Source organism: Dasypus novemcinctus, chromosome 23, assembly GCF_030445035.2.
Source record: "Dasypus novemcinctus isolate mDasNov1 chromosome 23, mDasNov1.1.hap2, whole genome shotgun sequence".
NCBI lineage: Eukaryota > Metazoa > Chordata > Mammalia > Cingulata > Dasypodidae > Dasypus > Dasypus novemcinctus.
In genome coordinates, this window is record NC_080695.1 from 61234968 (window position 1) to 61252141 (window position 17174).

Sequence of the window (17174 nt, forward strand, 5' to 3'; positions counted from 1 at the left end):
TATTGTGGGGGGACAGTAGCAAAAAGGACCTAGTCTCCACCTCATGGAACTAGACTTTTGGGGGTTAAAGGCAATAGCAAATAGAGTATAGGTGCAATGATAAGGTACGTTTTGTGAAATTTGACATGTAAGGGTGCTTAATCACATCCCAATTTTTTGGAAAATGACAGTCATTGCTTAAGAGATTATTGTAACTCTCATACTATCTCATGAACCAGAATACCCACACTTAGCTAGTCCAAACAGAACGATTTGACTTAACTTAGTCCTGACATTTCCATGAAGGAATGGGAAAGGGAAGATGGCATGGGTGGTAAAAAGAAGGCAGTTACAAAGACCAGCGTCAACCACGTGACTGGTTGCAGAAACAAGGACAGTGATTTATTATGAGGAATTCTTCCTAATTTTGTTATTAATGTTGGCGTGTGTGTATAAAGCAAATATCTTCTTTTTCCCTCTCTCATCCCCTTATCAGATCACATTAGATGTATTAACTTTACATCGTAGAATTTAGGTTCCAGAATATCAAAGAGAAGAGTAAACATCACCCAAGGACTTCGCATCCTCTTCTGGGGAGGGGGTTAGTGCATTTTCAGTTCAGGCAGGAGAGTTGTATCATGTTAGATGGATGTATGACTTTATTGTCTTGATTTGGCGATTAAGAAAGGGTTTAAGGAGGTGGGTGTCGGTGCCAAGTTGACAAGGGGTGGATTGTGATGGTTAATTTTACGTGTCAACTTGGCTAGGCTGTGGTCCACCAAACTAGTTGTTTGGCCAGACACTAGTCCAGCTGTTGCAGCAAAGGTATTTTGTAGATGGGGTTAATCTCTGCAGTCAGCGTTAAGTAAAGAATCCTATGTTTGATGAAGCGAGTGGGCCTCATCCAGTCTGCTGAAGGCCTTAAGAGCAAAAAGCCGAGGTTTCCCGGAGAAGAAATTCTGCCTCCAGACTACCTCAACTCTTGCCTGAGTGTCCAGCCCGCCGACCTGCCCTATAAATTTTGGACTTGCCAACCCCCTCAAGCACGTGTGCCAATTCCTTAAAAGAGGTCGCTTAAAACACACACACACACAATTTATAATTTGTCTTATTGGTTCTCTTTTCTCTGGAGAACCCTAGCTGATACAGGTTTTCGTACTTGTTATCCCCATTTTATGGAGGAGAAAACCAGGCATGGAGAGGTGAGGAGCCTGTTGTCGGTACAAGGACAGCATCTTCTGTACTCTGCCCTCTGGGGCATTGATCAAGCTTGGAAATGCAGCGGCAGGGCTAGGAAATCCAGAAAACCCGAGAGCTTTCACAGAGGAAGGTCAGTTTGCATTTTATAGAAGAAGAAACTGTGGCCCAGAGAGGCCAAGTAACTTGCCTGAGGCCGCATGGCCAAATTAGCAGCTAAGCCCTCAGCCTGCTCTCCATTCCCAGGGCTTGGGGGAGAAGGTGCAGGACGCCCCCTGTGGTGAGGGAAGCTGACTCTTCCTGCCCCCATTTAACCCTGTCCCAGAATAGGGTGACCAGTTGTCCCAGTTTTGCCTGGGCACCTAGAGGCTTCCTGGGATTGGGGTTTCTTGGTGCTAGGGGGACGAGTTGGTCACCCTATCCTGCAGTGAGTCATCTAAATGATTGTCTTCCAGAAAAACAAGGCCAGGATGGAGCTGGCCATCAGCAAGGCCCCGAACAAGTCCTGGGGGTGGGGGTGGTGGCGGAGAGGACTTGTGCCCGTGTGGTCTGGGGCCCATCACCCTGTGCCCCTCTTGCCCCTCTAATGCATTTTCCCCTACCCGGCTTCCCACCATGTGCTCTTTCTAAAATGTAAATCTAATCTCACAACCCAGTTTATGATCCTAAAAAGTTTCCCATTTTCCCCATTGCTTTAGGACTAACTCTAAACTTCATAGGCCCAGGAGGCTCTTGGTGGCTGACCCCTATCCCACTTACCCAACCTCCCTCTTGGAACCCCCGCGGTCCCCCCCGTGACTGGGGCCAGCATGGGGCCAGACCCTGCAGTACCTGTCCTGGCCGCTCCGTTTGCCTGGCTCATTCTCAGCCCCTCCTCCCTAGGCAACGGGCCATCCAGATCTCATTTGACTGTCATTTCCTTCTAGAAGACCTAACAACATGCCACCCCCCCCCCCCCCATTTTTCCCCTAGCACCCCACCCTTTTCTTCCACAACGCCAGCGCAATAGTAACGACACAGCTGTTTACATTGCAGAGTATGACTGATTATTAATATCAAATCTCCCCTTGCCCCCAACTAGCCCATCAGCCCACAGGGGCAGTGGTGGGCCTGTGTCTTTCACTTCTGTTTTAGAGTCACCAGCTGGTGACTCAGGAATGACAATAAATATCATCAGGTGGACCAACCAACCCACCTCCACCTGTGTCTCCATCTGAAATGGCAAAACCCTTCCCTCAGCCGCCCTGACTGCCAGGCCCCATGTCTCCCCTGGGAGAAAATTACCCTAGAAAAAGACGGGCAGAGGCCTCTTGAGGAAGATCCGGCGGCCAGTGTGGCGCATGTTTTGTCTTAAGTTGCTGTATCTGTTCTGCCCACTCTTCTAAGCACTGTTCACATCTCTACCCCCAGCAGGGCTCAGGAAGGGACGAACCCCAGCGTTTGAGACCAGACAGGATGGCTCACCCGGTCCTCCCTGCTTGTAATTAATACGGGAAATGTTTATCACCTGCCTTGGCCGCAAAGGTAATAAGAATGTAAAACTGCGCTGCTAATTCCCTTCTTGCTCCCTCCCGCCTACCCCCCCCCTTCCTTAAATTAATTCCAGAGTTCTTCCAGATTTCTCGTTGCTAAGCTATGAAGTTCCAGGTTCCGCAGCCTCGATGCCAATTGGCGGCGAGCGCCTGCCTGCTCCAATCAGAAGCCCAGCAGTCGAGAGGAGCGGGGACACCCCCGCTTGCCCGGGGGGCTTGGAATTTTCTCGCTGACGTTATGAACGGCAAATGTCTTTGTCTAACTTTGCAGAACCTGTTCTCTATTCTTGCCGCGGGGAAGCCGGAGGTCCTGGAATTTTCCCTGGGGAATGAGGAGTCCCTGGGCCGCTGGGTTAGGGTCTGCGGCAGAGACACTTATCACAGACCTGCAGCGTGACATCCTCCCCGCCGGGCGGGCCGGTTGCCCCGATGCTTCTAGCCCCCCAGGACCATCTCCTAAGTTGAGGACGACCAGATGTTGAACTTGGGGTTTAAAGCACGTGGTAAGGGCAGCGTGGTCAGCAGTCATGTTCACCTCCAGATCGTAATAAAAACAACCACCTGCTGAGTTCCCACCAGGCGCCAGGACCCTTGTATACGTTTTACTTTCCATCCGGAAATTTGCCCAGGCCCATAGGCGTGGACATCTGCTGGCTTTGCTTGCACTGCTTTCATCTTTCACGAAACGCCCCCTTTTTGCCTGGGAGCAGTCATGTGACAGAGGCCTGGCCAGAGTGATTGGCTCTGGGATGAGCACATGACCAAGCTGGGCCAATCAGAATTTTCCCTGAGCCTTTTTCTTTGCCAAAAATGTAAGAGGAGATCCTCCTCCTGCCTCTGGGTTTGCTGAGCTAGTGGCCATTGCAAACCTGCCCCTGTGGCAGTAGAGGGTACCCTCAGAGAGAGGGTACCCGGGTGACTCTGCTTGGGGCCCAGATGCAGCCACAGCCATAGGGGAAGCCAGATCTACCCAGGCTTGTACAGTTCCGGGCACAGGAAATTCTTGCTTAAGTAGTATAAATGGCAGAGTGCTGAGGAATGTGGCCCCAGGCCCTCCTAAGTTAAGGATCTGCTCTGGGTAGGGCAATCTTCATATATTGCTGCCTGCAGGGCTCACAATTGCCTGCTGAGAGAGCCCATTTTGAAGATGGGGAAACCGAGGCTCCAGGGGAGTGGGAAAGGGGTGAGGGAGGCTATCCAGGTAATCCTGCCAGGTGTCCAGGGTTTCAAGGTCAGAGCTGCTAATTCTCAGAAGTCATGATGGTTCCTCAAACTCAATCTGTCCAAAACTGAGTTCAGGAGCATCCCCCAAACCTGATTCCCCCCCTGCCCCCCCAGGGTCCTTGTCCCTGGGATGGCACCTCCCTCAGTCTAGTGCTCCCCAGAAATCAGGTGTCTTCCCTGAGGCCAGTCTGCCCTCTCCCACACCCAGGTGTCACTTACCCTGCCCCATTTACTTCCTCGGCAGCCCTGGGGATGGTTTCCTTCCCGCCTCTACCCACCCCCTGCCGTCTCACCTCTCCCTATACGTTCAAGAATTGCTGCTGCCTTCGAGAATTGGTCCTCCGAGCCATTCTTGCTCCTCTCCTTCAATCTAGCTCCCCTTGGCATCTAGAGGAGTCGTCTCAAAATGCAAGTGTGGGCCCTTGCCTTGCTGGCAGAGGCGGGGCTTTGTGACAGTGATGGCACACATTTGCCTCTGGGGACGTTTTGAGAATCATTCAACCCCCTCAGTCACACATGGCTTCCAGGCACAGCGTCTGCAAACCTGAGAGCTGGGAGGGCACAGCTCTCAGCAGCGGCGAGTTCCCCTCGCTCAGTCCCCCACGTATTTGCTAGTGCTTTCTAGCTACTCTTCCCTGTGCTGGGGCTGTGACGATGGCCAGTAGTGGCGAGGACATGCTCTGCTCCAGCCATGCCAGGCCCTGTGCTGTGTGCTCTGTGCACAGTAACCCCTTCGCTACCCCAGCGGTCCTATAAGGAAGCACTGTTATTAATCTTGTTTTACAGATGCAAGGGAGAAGGTCCCTCTTGTCATGAAGCTTATAATCTAGCAAAGGAGACAGACAAAAAGAAACTCAAAAAAAAGAAAAGAAAAACAAAACCATAGAAATGAAGTAATTGGTTGGGACCAAGGGCAATTCTCAGACTGTGCCCAGAAGCTTCTAGATGCCTCCATCTCAAGTCAGATCCCATAATGTTGTGAGGCCCAGGACAAGCATTCAGATGGAGGCCCATATACTGTATGTCTTTGTATTTAAAACTTATAAATCAAGCGAACAAACCATGTAGATGAAAGATGTCATTTCCTCTCTCTTTCGCTATAACCTGTGAAGCCAGGTTTGAGTGTGGAATTCTCCCAGACTCCTTGGAGGTCCAGAGAGACTGCCCCCTTCTTTTCCCACTATTGTTTGTTCTGCACCTTGAGGGGCTCCTACACACGTATGGACACTGCACCCTAAAAGTTCAAGTTCTGCCCATAACCCCACAAATGCCCCCGGGCTTAGGAGTGCACCTTCTGGTAACCATCTGCCTTCAGCAAGGCAGGTACCCGAAGAGAACCCCACAAGCTTTGGAAATGGGGCAGGGCCTTTGGGGCCCCAGGTCCCTGGAAGGTGGTCAGGAAGTGGGGAGAGTGAGGGCACCAGGTGGACACATCCCCTTGTCTGCACAGCTCACACAGTGGGCAGGGACCTGGCTGGAGAAGGACCAAGAGGGACCCCCTCTAAATTGTGGGACTCGCGTTGCCCGAGTCTAAAGGCAGTACTGCTGGGGCCTGCCGGTTGGTAAATCCTCAAGATCTTCCCCTGGTTTGCCCTCCCCCACCCACCTGCATCTGCTTCACCTCCCCAGTGACCCCCACCTTTCCCCTACCTTACCCGTTACCCAATGTCAGGCTGGTGTGGAAAATGTGTATCTAACAAGGGACAACATTCTCCACCCCCTCACAGCTCACCTGGCCAACCCAGAGCCACATGCTCTCCACAGCCAGCTTCTCCAAGAAGGTCACACCCACCTCACCCGCAACAACCCTGCTCCAGGCTCGGGCTCTGGGAGGAAAGCAGGGCTGTGTTCTGAAGGGACCAGCCGAGGAGCCCCTCACGGCTGCCCATGAGCAGCACATTTAACTTGCCAGTGGGAAGCCTGACTGTTTGGGTCATAATTTTTAGTGCTTGGTTATGTTTAAGCAAGACTATGGAGATGAGCATGCAAGAGAGGGTGCACTTGTGTATAATCTCTTCAACTCAAAGCCTGCAGTAGAATCACCTGACCCACTTCTCTTCCCAGACAAATAAGGATGATGAAAGACTAAACTGAGCAAGAGGTCAGGTCTCTTTAGAAATCAGGGTGTTTGAACTCAACAGCAAAGAGCTGCTGTTTGTTCTAAGTACCATGAAAAGAGGTGACTTATCATCAGATAAATCAGAGAGACTTTACCCTCTTTGAACTTTAAAAGTTGTTTGTCCATCTGTCCTTCCATCCATCCATCCAATATTTTCTAAGTTCTCTCTATGATTACTGTAATACTGCTAACTGTAATTATAGCAAGAGTTCCTATTTACTGACAGTCTGCATGCTAAGTGCTTTACGTATCCTCTATTCTCAGAAACAATTCTAAGAATTAGATGCCAGAAGACCCAAAGGGGACAGGTAAGGTACAGAGAAGTTAGGTTGCTAGTCCAAGACTTGACAGCCTCCTTGTGGTAGGTTAAATATGGCCAGAAATTGTTGTTTCCTCTATTAAGAAGTAGAGTTTATTTCCTCACCTCCTGAATGTGGGCTGGTCTCAAGAGTTGATTTGAATGATAGAATGTGCCAGAAGTCACATGTGCCAGTCCAAGCCCAGGTCTCATGAAGCCTTGGGGCTTCTGTTTTGCTGACTTGGAATACTGACTTGAAACCACCATGTAAGGACGCCCGTCTCACCTGCTGAAAGATGAAAGGCCACATGCAGAACTGAGGCCACCAGTCATCAGCTGCCACCACGTGCACACATGTGAGCGGGGCTGCCTTGGACCTTACGGCCACCTTCCAGCTGAATGCAGCCACATGAACAAGCCCATGTGAGAGCAGCAGGACCAGGAAAAATAATAAATGGTTTGAAGCCACTAAGTTTTGGGGGGATGATTCCCATGCAGCAAAAGCTAATAGAAACACATTACAAGAGGCCAAGTAAGATTCTAACCCAGGTCTCTCTTTTCCAGAATCTGGGTCTCTCAGAGACAGTGACGATAGCCACAAAGCAGAAGAGGACACAGCCTCTGAGCTTGGGAAGCTCAGGGGGAACAGATGTGCCAACAAATACAGTGCTGGCCATTCGTGTGAAGGTGTGTCCAAGGAGGTGGGGTCCCAAAACATTCACTGAAGTTATTCACTTATACAGCAGTCGATTGTTGCACGTCTACCATGTGCCAGCTGCTACCCGATCCTGGGCATGGGACTGAGAGCAAAACAGACATGGCCTCTGATCTTGTGAAGCTTGAAATTTAGGGAAGAAGACAGATGAGAGTAAATCAACAAGCAAGCAACTACAAATGGTGAAGAGTGTTGTGAAAGAAACGTTTGGGCGCTGAGGGCGAGGGAACACTGGGAACACTGGAGTGGAAGAAATCTAGATAAGATGATCAGGAAAGCTTTCTCTAGGATGGTGATGTTTTAGCGAGTTCCACAAGAATGACAGCGAGGTGCACAAAGAGCTACAGGACAAATAATACAGGTGGCAGGAACCACAAAGGCCCTGAGGAGGAGCGGAGATTGAGATTTTGTGAGAAACCACCAAAGCTAGGTGTGGCCAGAGCAGCGTGGGCGAGGAGGAGAGTGGGTGAGGACAAGGATGGGAGGAAGGGCCTGGCCAGATCATGCCAGGTCCTGTAGGCTGTGGGAAAGAGTTGGGAGTTTTCTCCAAGTATATTGGGAAAGCCCTGGGAAGTTTTGAGCAGCAGAGAACCTGCTTTGATTTTGATTTAGTAGATTTTGCATGGAGAACAGAAGCAGGGAGATTAATCATGGTGTTGCTGTAGGTGTCCCAGGCAGAGATGATGGTGGCTTGGGTCAGGGTGGCAGCTATGGAGTTGAGAAATGGATGGACTTGAGGTCTGCTTTGGAGGAAGAAGTGATGGGATTTGGAGATCAGATTGGGGGGCTGAAAAGTAATCAGGTCTTAGCTTAAGTTTAGACTCTGAGACCAGGATTTGAGTCGTGCCAGTGGTTTATGTGAGAAGAGATTCCAGGAAGCAGTGGTGGGGGCAGGAACTGAGAGAGGGCAGAAAGAGTCAGTAGGGGCATGCTATAAAGCAAGTTACCTCGTGGGCAACTGGGGCCCAGTCCCACCGAGGAATGTCAAGAGATAGTGTTGAACACCTACTGCAGAATTATCCCATCTGAGAATCCAGGGAGCTGGGGTATTTATACTCCAGGGCTTATCAGTCCCAGTGTGAGAGGGCAGAGCAGGCTCCAGGAGCGACAGGATGTCCTCAAGCAAAGAATGCAGGCACGGCAGGTGGGAAATGGCTAGGGGCACTGAGGCAGAGTGTCCTGCTCCTGTCCGCAATGGCTCGTGCTTTCCTGGCTGGAGCAAATGGAACTGAGTTCCAGCTTCACATAGGCCTAAACAAACGGTTTCTTGACTTCTCTCCCCCACTTCTGTGCTTCCCTCTTCTCTCCATACAGTCCTGCTGTTACCAGGCTCATGGGTTATGTCATTTCTGACCCTCCCACCCTTACCTGCCTCTCCCCCAGGCTTCTGCGTCCCAGTCAGTGGCTTCACAGTCCACCCAACTGCTGGGGCCAAAAAGCAAGTTGTCCGAGACGTTCTCTTTCTCTCAGCCCTACATCCAATCCTAGGATCCAACCTCCAAAATAGCCCAAATTCAACCAAGTTTCTCTGCCTTCCTTGCCACGACTTTGGTCTAAGCCACTGCCACCTCTTGCCTGGACAGCTGCAGCAATCTAACTCATCTCTGTGCTTCCCTCCTCGGGCCCCTCAATCCAGTCTCGCCCAGCAGCCAGAGTGGTCTTTCAGAGTCCATCAGACCACATTCACCCTCTACTTCCCCCCTCAGTGGCTCCTCATTGTAGTTATACTACAGTCTAAGCTCTTACCCTGGCTTCCAAGCTCACACGACCTGACCCAGGCCCAGGCCCACCTCTACTCCCTTCCCCTGCCCCTCCTCTCTAGCTCAACCTGCCGGATCCCAACCACACTGGCGCCAGGTCTGTTCCTCAACTACATCAAGCTTGTTCCTGCCTCTGGGCCTTTGCGCTGGCTCTTCCTTCAGCCTGAAGTACCATTTCTCCCAGACCTTGGTAGGGTTAATGCCACCTTATCATTTATGTCTTAACTCAACTACCAACTTACTCATTCCTTTGTCCACATGGTGGTCTTTGTCTTCCCCCATCAGCACACAAGCTCCGTGAGGCAGAAGCTGTTCTCATTCACCACCGTCCTTGCAGGGTCTACACATGCCTGGTGCGTAGTCGGCACTCACAAAATATTTGTTGGATGCATTTTTGCAGTAGTGATGAAACCCCTTATTTCCCTATGTGGTTTCTAACCATTGCTGGGTGCTGCCAGCCACTCTCAACATTAGCCACGTTCTGCTTTTGCCCCACGTGCAGGCCAGCCTGTGCTACAGTTTGCACGTGCAACCCCAGCCCCGAGTGCTCTACATGTCCAGGACCCTTTGCAGAGGCTCTGGCAAGACACTGAATGCAATAGCCATCAACCCAGTGGAGCCCACCTCACTGTCTGCCAGGAGCTGCCCACCTGTTGACAGGATTCTCCCTGGCCAGACCTTGAGTCCTGTGACCCTGTGGCCATGAGAGGATGGGGAAGAGGGGGAAGCACGGCCTTCCAGACCCACACGGCTTCTGGCCAAGTCCCAGGTCTGAAAGTTCCTCCCTGGAGCAGGGGTAAGGAAAGAGGGGGGATTGCACAATGTGGCTTTCCTCGCACTGGCCTGATTTGTGCTAAGAGATGCTAAATCGAGTGGGAAGGCTGGGGAGATTAAGCCTCGACCTAGCGTCCCTGGCCGTTCCCTTCAGTCCACACATGGGACAGCCTCGCTGCTCAGCGGGTGGTGTGCATGGAGGCATTCGCACCTGCTCCTCCTCAGCCCAGGCGGTTCCTTCACCTCTAACCTTTTGCCGCCCGCTACCTGGTAACCGAGAGATGTGACATAAGACCCACCTTGCCTCTTTCTGTCCCCGAGCACCAACTCTGACACTTGGCCGCTGTGTCTCCGTGGGCATCACCCAGCCTCTCTGAGTCCCAGTTTCCTCATGAGAAAAGTCAGGGTGATAAAAGCTCCTACCCCGTTCACAGCAGCAAACGGTGGAAGCCACCCAAGTGCTCATGAAGAACGGACAGACGAAATATGTCCATCATGCACAGCAATGTTATTCAGCCGTAAAAGGAAGGAAGTGCTGATACACGCAACAGCGTGGCTGACCCTTGAAAACATTATTCTAACTGAAAGAAGCCACTCACAAAGGACAGATGTGGCACGAGTGCGCTTACATGTGATAACTGGACTAAGCAAATTCATAGAGACTGAAAGTAGATTAGAGGTTACCAGGGGCCGGGAGGAGGAGGGAACGGGCAGTTATTGCTTAATGGGTGCAGAGTTTCTGTTTGGGGTGATGAAAAGTCTTGGTAATGGATGGTGCTGACAATAGCTCAGCATTGTCACTGTGATTAACACCAGTCAAGTGCACACTTAGAAATGGTTAAAATGACAAATTATATATTTATATCTCTAACACCACAATCAAAGTTTTTTCAAAAGGCACCCACCCACAGTGCTTATAAATGGCCATAAGTGCTAAGGCACAGACAGTGCACTCGACAAATGCAGCCACTATCACCGTTAGCACAGAGCATAGCTCAGGGAATTTCTAAAAATATGCTTTATTGGATTTTCCTTTCCAGCCACAGAGGCAATATAGGTTCCTTGGAAGACAAAAAAAAAAAAAAGAAAAAAGAAAAAGCCAAACAGCAGAGAGGTTAACAAAAAAAAAAAAATCCAAATCTCTCTCTTCCCCTCCCCTCTACTCTCACAGTCCCCGTGGCCGCTCTCCCCACCCACCCCCACCCCCAAATGGACAAGGTGATAGTTCATACATTCTTCCATACATTTCTTTCTGCACAGTCATCCACTTGTGTCCATCCAAAGGCATAGATGTCGTTTGTTTGCTTCATTTTTAGAAATATGGGCTAATTTCATATGTATTTTTCCAGGTGAATACAATACACAGAGATCAGCCTTGGTCTTCGTGGCAGCATCCTGGGTCCCCTTGGCTAACGGCCCCGCCCCCTACTGAAGAATACTGATGAATATTCAGGCAGTTTTGAGTCCAGGTAATCAGCCATGCTGCCCTGGCCTCCTTGAACCCACCTCCTCATCTCTCTAGGACAGTGTTGGGGACTGAGCCACGGCCCCGCAAAAAGACATATTCAAGTTTTAACCACCATCTCTGTGGATGTGAAGTCATCTCTAAATAGTATCTTTAAATGTATTATGGGGAATCAGGGTTTGGACTAAGTGTGGAAAGCATCTTCGAAGATCCTATTTAGATGAGGCCAAGTTGAATCCCACTTGATGTAGTGTCTCTTAGCACAAAATCAGGATGAATTTGCCTTCATCCATGGCTGGAGTCCTTCTAAGACGGGAAATTCTGACATAGTCATAGAAAGCAGAAGCCAGTGGCAATTAGAGGAAAAGGCACGAGAGAGAGATCACCAGGTGACCGAGGCAGGGGGGCAAACCAAGGAAGCCCCAGGATCGCAGCAAGCCAGCCTCGGAACGCTGTAGACTCTGGGGGAAAGCGTGCCCTTTCCAGACCTCGACTGGGGCTTCTAGTCTCCCAGACCATAAGACAATAGAGTCCTGTTGTCTGAGCTAACCAGGTGTGTGGTTTGGTCACAACCGTCCTGGCAGACTAAGACAGATAGACTCTCTAAACTGATTATTGGATCAAAGAATACAGTTTTGTTTTGTTTTAGTAAAAATGCACCGTGAGTGAGTGTGTGTTGAGTGACTGAGGGATCCTGAGTGGCCCCGAATTCATTCTTATGACCCAGCAGCCCCCCAGGGTCATGCTGGTCCTAGCAGCAGGCAGGATGTCCACTCTAGCCAACAACAGGAGGATTCTGCAAATCAAAACTAAAGGAGGTACTACGTCACACCCACTAGGATGGCTATTCTTTTTCAAAAGGAAAATAACAAGTGTTGACAAGGATTTGTGGTGGTTTGAGACTGAATGTACCCCAGAAAAGCATGTTCTTGAAGCTGGCCGCTTCCTGTGGGTGTGACCCTGGTGCAGGCGGGACCTTTGGATGAGGTTACTCAGTAGGTGCAGCCCTCGGGGGTCTTAATCCTCTGGAGTCCTTTATAAATGGGATGGCCATGGAGAGAGAAAGCCAATGGAAGCCAGAAGCTGGAGGAACGAAACCCAGGAAAGAAGGGAGAGACCAGCATACAATGCCCCAGACCCATGGCGGAGCAGTCCAGGGTCACCGGCAGCCAGTCTCTGGGGAGAAAGCATGGCCTGATGATGCCTTGATTTGGACATTTTTATGGCCTCAGAACTGCAAGCTTGCAAGCAAATAAATCCCCATTGTAAAAGCCAACCCATTTCTGGTATATTGCATTTTGGCAGCCTAGCAAACTAAAACAGATGTGGTGGTGGGCATGTAAAATGGTGCAGCCACTGTGGAAAACAGCCAAAGGGTTAAGCAGAGAACTACTCTCTGTTCTGGCAATTCCTCTCCTAAGTAAGTACATGCCCAAAAGAACTGAAAACAGGGACTCAGATGGATACTTGTACACCAAAGTGCATAGCAGCATTATTCACAAGAGCTGCAAGGTGGAAACTCCACAAGTGTTTATCAATTGATGATGGATAAATAAAATGTGGTATATACATGCAATGGGATATAATTCAGCCATAAAAAGGGATGAAGCTCTGATACGACATGGATGAAACGTGAAGACATTATGCAAGTGAAATAAACCAGTCTGTAGCAGTTCAATATAGTTATGAATTCCAAAAATCGATATTGGATTATGTTTGTAATCTGGCCTGTACCTGGGCGTGATTAAATTATGATTAGGGCTTTTTTGGGCCACGTCATTAGGGTGTTGAGTCCCCACCCTTTGGTGGGTGGGGACTTACAGATAAAAGGCATGGCAAAGGACAGAGCTGAGGGTTTTTGATGTTGGGGTTGGGTTTTTTTTTTAAGATTTATTTATTTTTATTTTATTTCTCTCCTCTTCCCCGCCCCCCAGTTGTCTGCTTTCTGTGTCCATTTGCTGTGTGTTCTTCTGTGTCTGCTTCTATTCTTGTCAGTGGCATGGGGAATCTGTGTCTTTCTGTTGCATCATCTTGCTGCCTCAGCTCTCTGTGTGTCTGGCACCACTCCTGGGCAGCCTGCGCTTTTTTCACACTGAGCGACTCTCCTTACAGGGCACGCTCTTTATGCATGGGGCTCCCCTACGCAGGGGACACCCCTGCGTGGCACGGCACTCCTTGCACGCATCAGCACTGCGTGTGGGCCAGCTCATTACACAGGTCAGGAGGCCCTGGGTTTGAACCCTGGACCTCCCATGTGGTAGGTGGGTGCTCTATCCATTGAGCCAAATCTGCTTCCCTTATGTTGGAGTTTGATGTTTGATGCTGAAGCCTTAAGCTGGAGCCCCAGGAAGTAAGCTCACAGAGGAAAGAGAAGCCAGACCCAGGAAGAGAGGAACCCTGAGCCCAGGAAGAAGCAAGCCCTGGGAAGAAAGGCAGCTTGAACCCAGAGAGAAGCAAGAACCTGGACGGGAGGAACCCAGGAAGCCTGAACCCTCGCAGCCGTCGGCAGCCGTCTTGCTCCAACACGTGAAAATAAGACTTTGGTGAGGGAAGTAACCTATGCTTTATGGCCTCATATCTGTCAGCTCCTACCCCAAATAAATACCCTTTATAAAAACCAACCAATTTCTGGCATTTTGCATCAGCACCCCTTTGGCTGACTAATACATAGTCACAAAGGACAAATATTGTATGATTCCATGTATGTGACTGAAAGTAGATTAGAGGTTACCAGGGACTGTGGGGAGGGATCAACGGGGAGTAATTGCTTAATGGGGACAGAGTTTCTGCTTGGGGTGATGGAAAAGCTTTACTGATGGGAGGTGATGATGGTAACACAACATTGTAAAAATAATTAATGCCACTTATTTGTACACTTAGAATGGTTTAAATGGCAAGCTATATTGTACATATGTTACCATAATTTTTTAAAAAAGAAATATGGTTGACCTGATGGGAGGGAAACAAAAGCCCAATACCCTACTGTTGGCTCTTGAGAAAGACCTGGAAAAACAGGTGGGACCTGGGAGTACAGGCAAGCACTGAAGATGACCGCAGGTGCAAATTTCCGTGGGACATTCACTTCCCAGGATAAGGCTGGTCACTTTGTTGCTCTGGAGCATATTAATGAAGACAGATGTCACTCATGTCCTTTTGCCACTACCCCAGGGGACAGGGGGTGGCTCCAGCAGCAATACAGACAACATCAGGAGATGGTATGGAGACAGAGGCGAGGCGGGAGGCCAGGGTGTAAGGGGCTGCCTGCCCTGATGAGCAGGGTTGTCAGAGAAGCTGCTGGACAAGCATTCCTTGACCTGAGATCCTGGGGAGATCTGGACAAGGGCCAAGCATTTGTAGGGTGATGGTGCACGAGGCAGCCCGGCACCTTGGCATGGAGGAGCCCACACCCCTCATGTTACAAAGTGAGAAACTGAGGCCCTGGCCTGCAGGACTTCGGGCAGCTTGCTGAATCTCTCTGCCTCTCGGTCTCCACATTTGTAGAATGGGGCTATGCCAATGGCTCAGTAACCCCTGACGCCATCTATGAGCAGTCAGTTCTCTACAAGTGGGCCCTTCAGACACCAGCTAGAGTCCAGTGTCCCTGGCCACCCACACTTCTGACTAACTGGCTTCTGACCAAATACGGGGTCCCGAATTTGTCAAACTACATATTTGATAATTTCCTGGAACAACTCACAGAACTCGCTGGAACGCTCTACTTATGGTGGTAGTTTTTATCATAGCAAAAAGAGATAAATAAGAAGGGACGCCTGACGTGGGGCTGGGAGGGTCCCCCTGGCAGCTTCCGCGTTCTCTCCCCGTGGGGTCTGAACGCGGCAGCACCCCAGCACGTCAGTGGGTGTTTTCCACCACAGAAGCTCCCTAAGCTTTGGGTGTCCAGAGTTTTTCCTGGGGTTTCATTATGTAGGCCCGATGGATGGAATCGATGCCCACGAGGTTGAACTCAGTTTCTAGCACCCCTCCCCTCCCGGAAGTCTGGCTCCAAGCTCCCAAACCCTGAGTCCTCTCGTTAGCGTGACCCATCAGGTGTGTGTGTGGGGGCAGGCAACATGAAAAACAAATTTCTCCTATCATGGGAAATTCCAAAGATATAGAAAATCCCTCCCTCTCGCCCACCCCGGAGCCAGGGCCTAGGCTAGCCCTCTTTCTAGAGACCCCGGTTATGACTGCACGGGGTAACGGGGGCATGACCTGAAGTTTGCTACAAGAATTAGCGAGAGGCAGGCGGTGGGTGCTGTCTCGTGCCCTGGCAGGTCTGCGGCTCGTGCTAGGGGCGCCTGCCCACCACGCTCCACTCCTCCCCTTGCCATCACCCTTGTGGACCATCCAGGAAGCTCCGGGACCCTCGACCAGCTTGGCCCCGGCTTCACCCCATCTCACCACCACACCCCCAGGGGTATGTCCTAGATGTTATTTTCGCCAACTGCATCCCCCCCCAAACCCACCTCTGAGCTCACTGTTGCTGACGGCCCCTCCCTTCCTTTCTAGCCCACTTCCCTCGGCCCTAGAAGAGCGTTTGCAAATGTAGGCCCACCGTAATCCGGTGTTGGATGAATGGATCCCATGTATGAATGGAGGAAGTCTTGGTTACAGTGCTGAGAAATAATCTCTACCTTACAGTATTCTTGGGGCACATGCTCCTGTAGGAATTCGGGGGGCGGAGGGGGAGAGAGGCTCATTCAGGGAGAAGGTTTCCAGAGTGCAGTGATGTAGGAAAAGCCCCCAGCCCAGAGCAGGTGTTTTGGGACCTGTTAGTGGCTTTAATTCCTTAACTCATTCAAAATGCAGGGGCACTAGCAGGCAGAGTAGAACCCCGATCCTGCCAGGGAGCAGAGAAGACGAAGAAAGAGCCGGGGAGCCAGGGCGGCCGGCTACCAGGTGGGCACTGGGGGATGGAGACCAGCTGGGCCATGGGGCATGCAGGCCAGGGGACGGGCCGCAGGGGTGAGATCAAGGCATTTCACCTTGATAGCACGGATGCCCTTCAGAGCTTATGCCATTGTCCTGGAGCCCCCGGCCGTGCCAAGCGCTAGCCCTGCAGGTGCTGGGCCGTGGGGACCACCGGAGGGGTGGCGGGGGGCACCCAGGCAGCTCACGGGACCCCAGCAGTGTGCCAGCGGTCTGGAAGTGTTTCATGAAGGAGCGTTTTAACAACAGGTGTCCCCAGGAAAACAGTGTGGCAGAGGGAGCCAGAGGAAGGACGGCTGCGTGCCCGGGACGTCCGGCGAGCCGGCAAGCGGGGCCCGGGGGGACAGCCAGACCACCCAGCTCTGGCCCCCAGGCTGCGTTGTCTCCATGGGCAGGGCTTGGTGCTGACCACTGAGCCGCCTCCCTGGCCCCACCCGGGCAGGGCCAGCTGCGCCTAGCCGGGAAGGTTTATTTGGGGGGCGATGAACAGATGGGCCTCTGGGGCCCTCCAGAAAGGGGAGGTTGCTCTGGGAGCCTCCAGGACTCTCAGGGGCTTGGAAGGCCCCGAGGGGTCCCTGGAGGGAGGGCCGTGCTCCGCGGATGGCCCCTGGTTCTCCGTCAATCCAAGGCTGGGCAGGCAGGAACCTCAGTGTCCCCGAGGCTTGCTTGCTTTTTTTTAAAACAATTTCTCTTGAGTGTAATTTTTTTATTTTTATTTTTATTTTATTTATCCCCCCCTGGGGGCTTGCTTGCTGTCTGCTCTCTCTGTGTCCTTTCGTTACGCATTCTTCTGTGCCTGCTTGACTCCCTTTCTTGCGTCATCTTGCTGTGCCAGCTCTCCACGGGCGCAGGCCGTCCACTCTCCGCAGGTACAGGCCAGCTTGTCATCATGAGGAGGCTCTGGGACGCGAACCCAGGGCCTCCCATAAGGTAGGCGGGAGCCCAATCGATTGAGCTACAGCTGCTTCCCTCGAGGCTTGCTTTCTTTTTTAAAAATTTTTTAAACAAAATTTATTTCTCTCCCTTCCCCATCCCTCACCCCCCCCGCCAGTTGTCTGCTCTCTGTGTCCATTCGCTGTGTGTTCTTTTGTGTCTATTTGTATTCTTGTCAGCGGCACGGGGAATCTGTGTCTCTTTTTGTTGCATCATCTTGCTCTCTGTGTGGGCTGCACCATTCCTGGG

At 51.1% G+C, this 17174-nt stretch overlaps 1 long non-coding RNA gene across 2 annotated transcripts; it reads left to right on the forward strand.

Moving 5' to 3' along the window:
* The first annotated feature begins 2 nt into the window (after nucleotides 1-2).
* On the forward strand, nucleotides 3-13779 carry LOC101434787 (uncharacterized). Of its 2 annotated transcripts, XR_011647221.1 has the most exons (6): nucleotides 3-1309; nucleotides 2590-2700; nucleotides 2980-6806; nucleotides 6914-7036; nucleotides 10948-11067; nucleotides 12998-13774. It is a non-coding gene; the product is annotated as an uncharacterized lncRNA (long non-coding RNA). The 2 variants fall into 2 exon arrangements; XR_009183040.2 differs by having other exon boundaries at nucleotides 10948-13779.
* The last annotated feature ends 3395 nt before the right edge of the window (nucleotides 13780-17174 follow it).